Here is a 14,439-nt window from a genome sequence, read left to right as displayed (position 1 = left end):
GGTTCAACAAGACCCGCATTTTCTGCCCATTCAAAACTGCTGTCAAGAAGGTCTATGTGTGGTGTAAGTTCACTCGCGATGCTATTTTGTGCAGGGATCGGATTTTTGACACAGCAACTGCAAAACAGCAGCAATCTATGTCCAACCCAGATCAGTGCATGGCCTGGTGGGGTTAGTGTTCCCCTGCACCTTCTGCCCTCGTCCCTTCCAGTTGGGGAAGGTCATAGATTAAGGAGACGCCTCGGGCGAGATGCTGCAATGCATCCTGTTGACAATGTACACCAGAGCAATGCTGCGCTGCCGATGGAGGGAGTGAATGTGCAAGACATTAATACGAGATGCCCCTCCCACTCCCCAACACATTCTTCCCACCCATACAAGCTTTAGAGCAATCTTTATTGATTGTTTGAGATTATAAACTGTTTATCAGAAAGGATTTCCTCGGCCTGCTGTTAAACGTAACGCATTGCTGAAACACTTCCTGCATTGTTACAAATGCAAGCAGTATGAGGTAACTTCCCCCAGATGGGAAGAAGGGAAATGGCCACCTTCCAGAGTCCTTGCACTGGCTCAGTTCAACTACACTCAGGAAAACTATTGCGCCAAAGAGAATATCATGACATTTTGTCTGGATTTTTTTTGTTAGCACTCACTGACATCTCTCCTAAATCTTTGCTTATATCAGCAATTTGATGCCAATACTCTTTAATCAAACCAATAATTCATGCGCTCAGAAGTTCCCATTCTTTTCAAGTCGTGATATGCCTGGTTGCTAGTTTATGGCTGCAGTTATAATTAGAATGCTATCATGGTCCCCAAGAGGCTGCAACCATGGCAACTGCATTAGCACTTTAATGGGAAATTATATTTGACACCCATGACCTGTCATTAGGGAAAGTGGTTCGGAGGCTTTGAGTCACTTCCACACGGGGAGATCAGATGGCATTTGATTCAGTCATGTGAAGGCTTTCATGTTTCCAAATTAAGAATCTAAATTAAGTGGACATGTCATCTCAGCCGCGGTGAGCTGCATTGTCATTCTCCCCAGCTTTCTGACAGGACTGGTTTGTGTTCTGTATACTGTCAAGGGTTTGCTGTAACGTAAAAGATCTGAGACACGCACCCCATCTTGGAGATCTTACTCTTGTGTGCTTATGGGAAGAATCAGAAGATAATTAACAGAACTGTGTCTCACCACATGTGCTTTGGTGTCAGGTCAGTGTCTACCTTAGAGACAATGCCCTTGAACTTGTGAAGAAGAGATTCAGGCAAGGCACCCAGTTTGAGAGACATTTTGCTTCCTTCTCAAGAACACAATAGACACAGAAGTAGACCTCTTGATCCCTCTCAAGTCTGCCTCACCACTCTATAGAGTCATGACTGATCTATGCTGGGAACTCAACTCATTTTCTGTGCCAGAAACCTCAATAGCTCAAATTTTCAAATATATAACCGCCTCCACTTCGAGTATTTCCAGAGTTTCGCCACTCTCTGCAAGAAAAAAAATTCAGTTTGAAATGATGGGCCCCTTATTTTGTACTTGTGTCCCCTTGTACGAGACTCTCCCACTGGCAAAAACTCAACATTTACCCGGTCAAGCCCCTTAGGATCTCATGTCTAGAATTTTTAATAAAACCATCTATATCCCAACTAATCTCTGCCTCCCACCCCCTACTACCCCCACAAAAAAAAAACTATTTACTAAAATATATAACATAGTTATATATTGAATTGGATTGCTTCAGAAGATGCTTAAAGATCCAAAAAAACATTCTTCTAAAATAAAAGTTACTCATTTTAAGGGAAGACTTCACTGGTCTGGAGGACTCGAAGGAATTATTTATAATTTTAATCCCATTATTCATGGACAAGAAAAGAAATTAAAAGAATCAAAGATTTTTTTGGGGTAATATTTTAATGACATTTGATCAATTTAAAGATAAATATGAAATATTGAATGACACAATTTTCTTATTAACAATTTAAAATATATTTAAAGGAGGAGATGGGAACAAGTTTAAGGAGCGACCTGAATCAAGCTGTTTTTAATATATAATTACAGACACATTGATAGTTAAAACATTTATTACAAATATGTATATTAAATTACAAAATAATAAAAATGATAAAGAAATGTACAAATCAAAACAACATTGGAAAGAAGATTTAAAAAATGAAACTTGGTCTGACCTATGTAATGGTATTGTGATAAATACAATAAATACTTGATTTCGTATGAAACAATATAATGTTACATAGATTATATATTACACCTCCAAAATTAAAAAAATGGAATCCCACATTATCAGATTATTGCTTCTGCTGTAAAGAAATTGCTACAATACTACATTCAATTTGGACGTGTGAGAAAGTAAAATTCTGGGATGAATTAAATCAAATAACAAAAATTAAAATACCTAAAGATCCAAAAAATTTTCTATTAAGTAATAAAAATGATAAAGACTTACAGTTAAAATTGGAAAGATCTCAAAAACAATTTATTACGATTGCTTTACCAGCAGAAAAAAAATACATAGCGACAATTTGGAAAATGGAAACATCTTTGAAAATACAGCGCTGGTACATCCCAATATTAGAAAAAATAACCTATCATTTAAGAAATTATTTTGGACAATTTAAAAAAATCTGGGAACTATATACAAAGTGCATTGGTGATTGCCAGATTCAAACCTTCAACTCTTAAAGGTATAATGTATGTTACTGAATATAATATTATCTGTCAAGTCAACAAAAATTGGTAATAACCTGATAACAACTCTTGGGTTTAATTATGGGGGGAGAAGAGGGAGGAGGAATGGGACAAAATAGAAAATGTCACTATATATATGAATTTATGTATGTAAAACATACTGTTTTCATTATTGTGGATTACTAAATTAAAAAAATCCCATTATTCAAGGATACAGGCTCCAAATCTGTAAAAATACAGAATATTTACCCCTCTGATTATATGTAATTTTTTTCCTGAAGGAACACATCTTTGAATCTCTGCTTGTCAACTTCCTAATGTCAACGAAACGTCTGATTTCCAAGTAACAGCATTTCCTTGGTATCACCATCATCTCCTTTCGTGGGTTTTGGTTTAAGTCATCTTAATGGTGAAGTGACAAAAATTGTTTCAAAAGTTATAGCAATTTGCCACACACAGACTCTGTTCTTGGTTACAAATTGGCGAATAATTTCTGCAGTATTTGATGTTAATTTTGCAGGATTTTACAACCTGCAATTAACATATCATAACATATTCCATGTGCTTGTATCTAAGGAGAACTGAAAACTTGCAGTCCCGCCAGTCACATATTGGTAAGAGGGGCTGTTATTATTGGAGAGAATGCTAACATATATCATAGTGTAAGTGGAATAATTTGATTATCAACGTTACAACAGTGAGTACATGTTAAAATGGCTTTTTTAAAAATCACTTGGGTTTGTCTTGTCATCTCCTTGGCGGACAATCACATGTCTTCCACATTTTAGAGTCATCGATTCACAGTAGGGAAACAGACTTTTCAGCCCAACTTGTCCATGCTGACCAAACTAGTCCAATTTGTCTGCATTTAGCAAAACCGCCCTAAACGTTTCCTTTCCACGTACCTGCCGAAATGTTTTTGGAATTTTAAAATTGTCTCCGCTTCAAATACTTCCTCTAGCAGCTCGTCCCATGACCTCTCCATGTAATGAAGGAGATTCTCAGATCCCTTTTCAATCTCTCCTAAAATGGTGAGATTTTAAGATTTCCCTAAGTTGTGAAACTTCCAGGCTTTTATTAACCATAGAACAGCCGTCAACGTCATTGACGAATCGAGGCAGAGTAGAATGGGTAGCCTGTAAAGAGCTATGGGTAGGATCAGTCTCGGGAGGCGTGTCCAGCTGGCAGCAGCCATGACAGTGGTTTACTACACCTACCCTGGGAAAAAAAAAGACTATCTATGCCCTTCATGACTTTATAAGCGTCCATAAGGCTCTCTAGGTGGGAGGGGAGGGGCAAGGAGAAAGGGAAAAAACAACCTATCCAGTCTCTCATTATATTTCAATCCTCTAAGTCCTGGTAACATTCTCGTGAATCTTTTCTGCTTCCTTTCCATTTCAAAAATCTCTTTTTTGTACCTGGATAACCTAAACTGCGCACACTGCTCCAAGTCATCAACATACTGCACCAGTGTAGCAGATTGTCCCTGCGCCTTGACCAATGAAGGCCAGTGTTGCCTAATGGCCTCTTCACCACCCGCTTATCTGTATTACCACTCGAAGAGAGAAACGACAAGCTGCCACAGTGCTGGTCACCGGGTATTGAGAGAACATATGTAAGTCGATGAGAATGTATGAGTATAAAAAGACTTGGGTGATTTCCTTGTTTGTAAGTAATTTTTTTCTAGACAAGGCATGTCTAATGACAATGTGTAGAAAGGACAAGGTGCCACAGTGGTGGTAACAATGCAATGAGTGAACAATGTAACAATGTACTTTGAGGAGAATGTATAGATATGACTGACATGAATGTAAAAAGTCTTGAACGGTTTTCTTGTTTGTAAATAATTTATTGTGAATAAAATATATTTTTAGTTTAAAAAATTGCCAGTTTCAAGGAACTACCTACCTATACCCCTGAGTCTCCCTACCCCAGAGGCCAAACATTCACTGTGTAAGTCCTGCCATGGTTTAACCTACCAAAGTGCAACACCTCACCCTGTCCAAGTTAAATATCATCTGCCATTACTTGGCGCACTGTCCCACTATGTTGCTAATTCCTTTGACATCCACAAATGTACTAATTGTGCAAACTACATTGTCATCCCAGACGTTAATATAGATAACAACAGCAGACCCAGCACTAATCGTTACAAGTCACCACAGGACACAGGCCTCCAATCTGAGTAACAGATTGATCTACTATCACCCACTGGGTCCAAGTCTCAAGCCAATTCTGTATCCAATTGGCCACCTCAGCCTGGATCCCATAAGATCTGACCTTTCAGATAAGCCTGGCATGCGAGACCTTCGGTAAAGTCCATGTCAACAACACCCTGCTCTCATCAATTTTCTTGGTCACAACTTCAAAAAAACTCAATCAACTTTACGAGGACACTATTTCCCACCCAGAAAGCCATGTTGACTATTCCTAACAGTCCTTGCCTTTCCAACTACACATAGATCCTTTCTCTCAGAATTCTCTCCAGTAACGAACCCATGACTAAAGTTAAGCTCATTTGCCTGTAGTTCCCTGGTTTGTCCTTGCAGCTGTTTATAAAATAAAGGCAAAACATTAGCCACCATCCAGTCTTCCACCCATACCTGAAGATGATGCAAGTGTCTCTGACCGAGCTCCTGCAATTTCTCCCCCAGCTTCCCACAATGTTGTGGGATTTATCTCCCTTGATGCATCTTAATACTTAGAGCATCTTCTCTTCTGAAATGTGGGATCTCTTCAAGACATCATTTCCCTGAGTTCCCTAGCTTTCATGTCTGTAAATATTCATTTAGGACCTTGTACATCCCCGTGAAACATCAGTGTAACCTCTTTATTTCTTTTTATGAAATCTTCTGCAGACATTTGTCAATGGTATGTCCACACCTGCATCCTGAAAGTGTTTCTGATCTGTCGGACATACGTTCGGGGTCGTTTCTTCATTTCTTCTTTTATTGGCAGTGAACGTCTTCCTTGGAATACCAGTCCCTTTGCTATTACTGAGCTCACCAGTACCCACTTTCTTCTTAATGATGTTCCAAAGAGTTGGTAATGTCTCTTCCTGTTTTATTCTTGTTTTCTCAGCCTCATAATGTGCTTCTTTGACTTTCATTGACACAACTCTGGTCCTCATATTTAAAAATGGCAACTATAGACTCCAAAGGTGATCAAAAGCTTAGAAGCAAGCCTAGCTCTCTTATACCTGCACCAATGAAGCAATTAAACATACCTGAGTAATCACAAATACCTTTGAAGACAAATGCCCCAAACATTATTGTGAGATGAGGGGACTATGTATAAAAAATGCAGTAAGTTCTACGTGGTCAAACCAAAATGAACACAAATAACCTTGAATAAAATCTGGAATGTGCACTTTAATAACATGTGAATTGTTTGATTACAGATTTTACTGTGGAGCACAGGGGCAATTCAATGAAAAAAGTATAATTGTTTGATTACAAATTTTACTGTGGAGCACAGGGGCAATTCAATGAAAAAAGTATCTTTGCCCCAAGCATTAAGGAGGGCACTGTATGTATATACATACTGCATTTGTCTGTATGTGTGTTATATCTGGATGGCTGTTCGTGACGCACAGTAAATAACTCGAGAGACTAAGTCTGATTTACAAGCTTTCATTCACAATGGACAGCTGTCTCATCCTGTGCTGTGACCCGGGCTTTCTGGGGAAGGTCAAGGTTTTAGAGCCTTTATACAAGGTCAAAAGAGGGAGGGTATAGTCAGAGGATGGGGCGGAACTAGATCATCAGGAATGCAGCAGTTCACCACAGTTTGCATGTTTTTGCACCGAGGACCGGAGAACGTTGTTCGCCAGGTGATAATTATCTTGATGATAAGCTCTATCAAGTTCAAGTTTGACTCTTCGGCAATGGATAACTCATCTGTGGCACAAGCTAGATGGGCCAAAGAGCATGTTTCTTTGCTGTGGTTCGATGGTTCTAAGAAACAGAAGGTTTTGGTGTGTCTGCTCCTTGATCCTACTCCACACTTCAAGAAGATCATGGCTCATCCAATCTTGGGTTCAACACTACTTTCCCCACGCACCTAGAGACAGAGGGGTTACGCAGCATAGAACATTCAACCCAACGCATCCATGCCCACTACTGGGGACTCATCTGTATTGGACCCTTGTGGTTTAAACATGAAAGTCTCTGCTTTGTGTGCATGCAGTGATTCTGCCCCCTTTGCTTATTTAGGAGAGAAAATTCCAGTTTCCAAAAGAATTCCAAAATTCTTCTTGAACTGAGACACTGTCTCCTCTGCCCTCATATGAGATACCTCCACTGATCCTCCTCCCCATTCCAGCTTGCCGATCGCTCTCAGAAACTCACAGGTTTCAATAAAGCCACCTCTCATTCTTCTCAACTTGTGCCTGTGTAAACATTGTCTCTTTAAATTTCTTGCAATTTGGACCAAGGCACAAAATCCGCAATGTTAATTTAATCTTTTAACCAGATCTTCCATTTGTTTTATTGTAAGCACCCAGCAGACGTCTAACATCAAAGGACACTCAGACTGTGAGAAGAAACCTCCTTACGATAATTTAAAACATGGGGACAAGTGGTGAGTAATGCTGCATTTAGGTAGTGAACAGTGAGCACCACATTTTACCGCGGATAATCATCCTTTCAGATCTATCTGAGAGAAAGTCACCAGAATAATCAATCATTAAATGAGAATGGAGGAACGTACTACAAGAGTCTTCATGCCACGGAACATTGATTTCAATTAATAAGTTCTGATACACAACATTTAACTGTGTTCAACATTTGACAGGATATAAACGCAAAAACAATCAAAATGTATTCCTTTTCCTTCCATTCACTGTCAAATTTATGATTAATCTCTTCTCGGCACTAAATGTTGTCTGTGCCATTTGGACGCTGTTAAAAATTCTTACAAGAATGTATATTAGGAGGCTGCCATTTGATGACCATGAACAAATTATCATCTGATACCAAGGTAGAGCACTACTGGTTCATTCAAGGGTGAAATGATATTTTCAGTAAAGGTATGTCAATCTAGAAAATTACTAACAATTGTTTTAAACGCAGCCTGCATTCCACTCCCCACCACAAAAAAAGATGGTCAGGTAAGAAAAATAATTAGTTGCATTGAAGATGCAGAGCAGAATTCAGAATCAGAAATTTGCTGTTGTATATTACAGGTGCAAATTTGCTGTAAATTATGGTTCGATAAGTACAATATTTAAAATGAAATAATGAGTGCAAGAAAGAGAAAAAAAATGAAGTAGTGTCTATGAGTTCAGTGTCTGTTTGTGGATGATGGTGGGAGTCAGGTGAACACGACCCAGTCCTCGTCGAGGGCTCAGTGGTGGTAGTAGTAGTCAAGAACTTCAAATTTCTGGGAGTCAACATCTCGGAGGATCTCTCCTGGAGCCTCCATGCTGATTCAATCATAAAGAAGGCTCGCCAGCGGCTATACTTTGTGAGGTGCTTGACGAGATTCAGTATGTCACCAAATCTACAGGTGGACCGTGGAGAGCATTCTGGCTGGTTGAATCACTGCCTGGCATGGAGGCATCAAATATCAAGACAAGAAAAAACTCCAGAGGGTGGTGAGCTCAGCCTGCAACATCACAGGCACCAGACTTTACTCCATCAAAGGTATCAACATAAAGCGATGTCTTAAAAAAAGTAGCCTCTATTCTCAAAGACCCCCACCACCCAGGCCATGCCCTCTTCACTCTGCTACCATTGGGAAGGAGGTCCAGGAGCCTGAAGACGAGCACTCAGTGGCACAGGGTCAGCTTCTCCCCTGCTGCCATCAGATTCCTGAATAATGAATGAACCAGAGACACTGCCTTAGTTTTCGTGCACTACCTTTTATGTATATTTTTTACATGATCGTTGTAAGGTGGTTCATAATATGAATGTTTGCTGCCGCAAAACACTGAATTCCGTGGCTTGTTCATGACAATAAATTCTGATTCTGTTCAGAAGTCTAATGGCAGAGGGGAAGAAGCCACTTTGAGTCTAGAGATACAATTATTAAACCTGTATTAGTAATGGACTATCATTGCTAGGAAGAACTCAAGGGAATCCTAGGATTCAAAAGGCATCATATAAATATGTTAACTGTTTCTCTCCATCTTTAATTCAACTTGTATCAAGAAGAATGGATGAAGGATGCTCTTGGACATTCATAAAGCTTTTCATTAGGAATTAGCATGCAGTTAGGGTTATAAGGTATATGGGATTAGGTACTGATATGCCAAGAGAAATGGTTGGCCAACAGAAAACAAAGGGTACAGTAGGTCTGAAAATCCAGACTGCTCAGGGATTGGGTTGGTTCGGATTTTCAGATTTTCAAATTCAAATTTAAGGAGGAATAAAGAAGAGACAAACAGGCACATGCTGATAGTTGATTCAACAGCAAATACCGCGTGCTTCATTTATCAAAACAAGCAGTTTTAAAGAAACATTTTTAAAATCCCTCTGTGCATCTGTGGCGCTTAGGCACACAGAAACCTGCTAAATTAAAAAAGTTTGAGAGTTTTTGAAAAGTCTGAATTCGAGGGTGGACCAGATTTCTTGCATCCGGATTTTTGAACTTCTCCTATAGAAATAAATCTTCTTCAAATTGGCAGGAAGTGATAAGTGGGGTACCATATGGTTCATGCCTGGATCCCAGCTATTCACGATAATGGTTATATTTTGGGTGAGTACTATACCTCCAAGCCTACAGATGACACAAAGTTGAGTGGGAGAGTGAACCTTGAGGATTGGCTGATTTGGATAGATTGAAGGAGTGGGGACGTGCAGCGTTACATGGATAAATGCGAGGTTCTCCGATGAGGTGCCAAAACTGGAAGGCAGATTATTATCAGAATGGTGAAGGACTGGGCAAGAGGGAGGTGTGACAAGACCTGGCTTCCCTGCTGAAGGTAAGCATGGAGGTACAACAGAAAATCAGGAAGGAATATTGTACCTTGCTCCTCAGAGCTAGAAGATTTGCAAGAGGAACCAAAAACGTAGATATCTTGCCTCAGTCCTACAAAGCCTCGAAGAGACCACATCTTGAGTCCAGTGTTCAATGTTGGTCTCCTCATCTGAGGTAGGATGTCCTTGTTATGGAGGGAGTTCAGCAAGGATTTGCCAGACTGTGATGATAGGGCCAGCCTATGAAAAGAAAGCGAGTCAACAAGGCTTATGTTCACTTAAGAGGCAATCACCCACAAGCCTACAAAATTCCAAGACGACTGAACTGATATCCCTCCGAGGTGAGGAGACCTGGAACCACGGGTCACAGTGAAAGGAGAGGCCAATCGTGTGGACTTAAGATGAGGAAATTTCTTCTCCAAAATCAATAAATTTATTAAAGGAATTAGACATTGTTATGGAGTCAAACAGTACAGGAGGGCCCTTCAGCTTATCAGGCCCATATTGACCATCAAGTTCCCATCCACATGAATCACATTTACCAGCCCTTGATTTGTAGTTTTCTAAGCCATGACAATGTAAGTGCTCATCCAGTTACTGCTTAACTGTTGAGAGATACACGGCCTCCACACTTCACTCAGGCAGTGTCCCAGGAGACAAGGTTTTCGCTCAGACAACACCCCTCCCCCACTCTTTAATACAAAATGTTAGTTTTAGTTAGCTCTGCAATGAGGAAAGGTTTACTGCTATCTACCCCATCAATACCCCCCACATTTATGAGGTCCTACCTCAGGCTCCTCTGCCCTACGGAAACAAGAACCAAATCAATCTACCTGAAGGTTTGTTCTAAAATACCCCCTCCTTCAACACCTGAGTGAATCCCTGTGCAGCCTTTTGAGGGCAATCACAACCCATCTTCTGGTGTGATGGCCAGAATGGCATGAGAGGAATGGTACAGAGTACTCCAGCTGAGACCTAACCAATGTTCTATAAAGTTGTAGCATAACCTCCCTGTTCCATTAATGAAGGCAGGTATCCTGAATGGCCTCTTCCCCACTATATCTACGTGGCTGCCAACAATAGGGATCCACGGACTTGTATATTAAGGTCAATCTGTTCCTCAATAGTCTCTAGGACCTTATTACTCACCTAATACTATCCTTGCTAGTCCATCCACTGTGCTTCACCTCAAAGGATTAAATTTCATTTTCCATCTTTCCAAATGATTAATATCATTCTGTAACCCAAGTCTTATCTTCACACCCTCAGTCCATCAGGTGAGAGGAGTCCATATTTTGGAATGTCAATCCAGCCCTTCCATGTCTCCGTGACGGCTATATCGTATTCCCACGTGCTTTAAGTCAGTGGTTTTCAAACTTCCCCTGAAACTCACATTCCACTTTCAGCATTCCGTATGCCATCGGTGCTCTGTGGTTAGTAAGGGATTGCTTAAGGTGGTATTCTGGGTGGAAAGAAAATGTTTGAAAACCACTGCTTTAAGTTCACCTGCCTTATCAATCAGACACGGGATTAAAATAGATGAATTTTTCCCTTCCATCCATTCCACGTGGCTTTTTGTATCCACTTCTACTCTGAGTACTGAAAATGACATAGCTTGCTTTCTTTCTTTGCTTGTACTTCCCTTCAACTTTACATCTCTGCCCCATTTCCTGCCAAATTAGTTCAACCCTTTCCCATCACCATTTAGCAAACCTCCCTGCAAGGATGTAGCCCAGCTGGTAAAAGGCCCATCCCCTCTCCAACCAGACCCAATCACCAAAGATAAAAGCTGGTTGAAGGCCCATCCAACTAGACCCAATCACCAAGGATAACTAGGCTCGATCACCAAGGATAAAAGTTGGTAAAAGACCCATCCCCTCTCGAACAAGACCCAATCACCAAGAGATCTAAAGCCATCACTCCTACACATATTAACCTGATCAACTCTCCTATCTTCCTAATCCTACTTTCATTAGCATGTGGCACTGGCCATAATCCAGAGATTCCACCCTTTGTGAGGTCCTAATTTTTAATCTGCTACCTAGCTTCCTAAATTCATGTGGCCGACATCATTCCTTATTTTACCCATCCCTGGTGTCAATTCTAATATGTATCATAACCTCTGCCACTCTGTTTACTCTTGTCGCTTTGGAAAGTTCAGCAACCACCTGACATCCCAGATCCTGTCACCAAGGAGGCAACACGTCAAAAGAACATAAGAAATAGGATCATCTAGTGCATTGAACCATAATTCCCCTAATTTTCAAACATGTGCTAATAAATACATTTAATGAAACAGGCTCTACTGCTTCCTTGGCCAGAGAATCCCACAGATTCACTCCCTCTGGAAGAAGCATCTCGGTCTTAAATCCACTTCCCTGAACATGGATCATTACAGCACAGTACAGGCTCTTCAGCCCATGATGTTGTTCTGACCTATGTAAATGTATTCCACAACCATCTAATTTTTCCCTTCCTCACACCCATTACCCTTGGTTTTTCTTACATCCATGTGCCTGTCTAAGAGTCTTCTGAATGCCCCTGTTGTACTAGCCTCTGTCACCACCTCCGGCAATGCCTTCCAGGCACCCACCAACCACTCTCCATGTGAAAAACCTACCTCTGACATCTCCCTTAAACTTTCCTGCACTCAGGGGAGACACCAGGGGTAAGTTCACCTTGAACAGATACCCTCCAGAAACTTTAAGGGTATGTTCTAGCATCATCTGCCAGGGGAAAACAACCTCTTGGTTTCTACCTTATCTACTCCTTTCATAATTTTCCAGAAGCCCCCCCCCAACTAAAGTTCAATGAGTATAGTCCCATGCTACTCAATCTCATTTTTGTAACCAACCTGCTGAACCTCCTCTGTATGCAGTATTCCAGATGCAGCCTCATTAGTACTCTAGTTACAGCAGAACCTCCTTGCTTTTTAAACTCAGTCCCTCTAGCAATAAAGGTCCACATCCCCTTTGCCTTCTTGATTACCTGCTGCGCACGCAAGCTGTCGATTTGTGATACATGCAGAAGCAATTCCAAGTCTCTCCGCACAACAGCATTGCTGCAATTTTTCATCAATTGGATAACAGACCGATTTACTATGTTTCCAGAGTGGAAGAAATCACCATGAGTTCAGTCACGTTTATGGCTGGACAAGGACCTGACCATTCCCCTCACTTTCGATTCCTGCACCTCCTACCTTGTGCAGCCGGGCTGCCCCAGTGCCATGATCTTGCCTCTGGCTGAACTCTTCAGTAATTGGAAGAATCGCGAGTAGGAGAAAGCACTGGCAATATCAGACTTGACCTGGTTCAGAAGACCACCAATAATTTTTCATGACCCGTCTACAAAATTCCATCACCCTCCCAAGTTTTAGTATAATAATTATTTCCACAATAATTACCACCTACTTAGTGACATCCGTTTGTGAGGAACATCTGATAAAATCTCAGATGTAATCTTCTGAACTAAAATTCCTTTTTGTTCAGCCACTAAGGATTCTACGAGGTGTAGCCGAGATCACAACTGAATATATCGCAAACTCACCTCTTTGGAAATGATTCCTCATCGGTTACTGACAATTTCTCCTCCTTTTTCCAGTTAAACAAAAGCAAAAGAAGTGTATTGGTTGGTAAAGTTGCTGAAGGCATTATACTCAGCCACCGTTGATGGATTAATGTTGAAGATGGGAAGACTTCCTTGATTAAAAGGCATGCCTTTTACAGGACAAAGAATACAGTGCTGACAGAGCTTTCTGAACAGTAGCAGTAGCTCCAGTCTGCACCATAACTGAAGGCTGTTTGTCTTCTCACAGATCTGCTTCAGTGCGCTAACAGCTGCTCTTCTCTGACACGGAGGTGGCACCTGCCTATTTTTGGATTCCACGCTTCTGATTGGCTCATTAGCTTGGGCTGGGAGTTGTCTTTCAACTTGGTGCTTATCCCAAACCTCAACGGTGTCGAATGGGAGGATGTGTCGGTTTGTTGAAAAAAAATGTGTCAATTTTCCTTCTCCCCTTCAGAAAAGGCTCAGGGCCCAAAGCGTCAGTGATAAATCTTTACCTCCTGTGGACTCTGCGAGACCTGCAGAGTTCTCCAGCATTTCTGTGTTTTTAAACCTAATCTCTGTAAATTGCAATTCTTTTAAACACATTCTGCAAGCAAACTATCAGTACTGGCTTAAAACTCAGGCTTGAGATTCAAATCTCACTGAAAGCCGTGAGAACATGATCAAGCCTTAGTGTTGTGTTATCTGAGGTTTGGCCTTTTGGTGGAATGTTAGACTCCAGACCTGCTATGTCTTCAAATAGATGTAAAAGACACTTTAACATGGATCAAATAAGTTTATCACTTGTCATCATGAAAGCAGATTAATTAGTTATTTCTTTCACCTACTCTCCTTGGGACATTAATTTAATATTAATATATTTTTGTAAAATTTAGAGATACAGCACAGGAACAGGCCCTTCCAGCCCATGAGCCCATGCTGCCCAAATACACCCATTACACTACTTCATCTACTGGAATATGGGAGGAAACTGGAGGTATTACGAGCCCAAAGGACCCCAAAACCCAGTAGCAATAGGTATTGGCAAGTAGTTACTTAAACAAAAATTGTTTATAATTATCTTTAAACATGAAAACAGAATCAAACTTTAACTTATTTCTATTAACTTATTGAAACCCAACTTAACCCTCTTCTAATTCTAAGCGTAAGTGTATGTGATGTGTGCATACATGTAAGAAAAGTTCTTTGGTTCACAGTTCAATCTCACTTCTCATTCTTCCAAGTTCTCTAGTTGCAGGCAAT

The 14,439-nt window shown here is 40.7% G+C and overlaps 1 protein-coding gene and 1 long non-coding RNA gene across 11 annotated transcripts in view; one reads left to right on the top strand and one right to left on the bottom strand.

Moving 5' to 3' along the window:
• Positions 1-14,439, bottom strand: part of LOC138749219 (cortexin domain-containing 1 protein) — a 49,619-nt gene that overhangs the window by 15,161 nt on the left and 20,019 nt on the right. The window contains exons 1-2 of one of the 10 annotated variants that reach the window (XM_069910334.1): positions 13,177-13,430; positions 9,680-9,870 (exon numbers count right to left, since the gene is read on the bottom strand). The exons of 8 other annotated variants lie outside the window; for them this stretch is intronic. The gene's annotated coding sequence lies outside the window, so the exon portion shown is untranslated. Of the gene's footprint in view, positions 1-9,679; positions 9,871-13,176; positions 13,431-14,439 lie in introns of those variants that run through there. One more of the 10 variants, XM_069910335.1, reaches the window with a different exon arrangement.
• Positions 1-14,439, top strand: part of LOC138749221 (uncharacterized) — a 28,636-nt gene that overhangs the window by 13,283 nt on the left and 914 nt on the right. The window contains exon 3 of the long non-coding RNA XR_011348488.1: positions 7,208-7,291. This is a non-coding gene — a long non-coding RNA (uncharacterized lncRNA). The remainder of the gene's footprint in view (positions 1-7,207; positions 7,292-14,439) is intronic.

The sequence above is a fragment of the Narcine bancroftii genome, chromosome 14 (genome assembly GCF_036971445.1).
Source record: "Narcine bancroftii isolate sNarBan1 chromosome 14, sNarBan1.hap1, whole genome shotgun sequence".
Taxonomy (NCBI): Eukaryota; Metazoa; Chordata; class Chondrichthyes; order Torpediniformes; family Narcinidae; genus Narcine; species Narcine bancroftii.
This window is presented reverse-complemented; position numbering and strand designations above follow the sequence as displayed.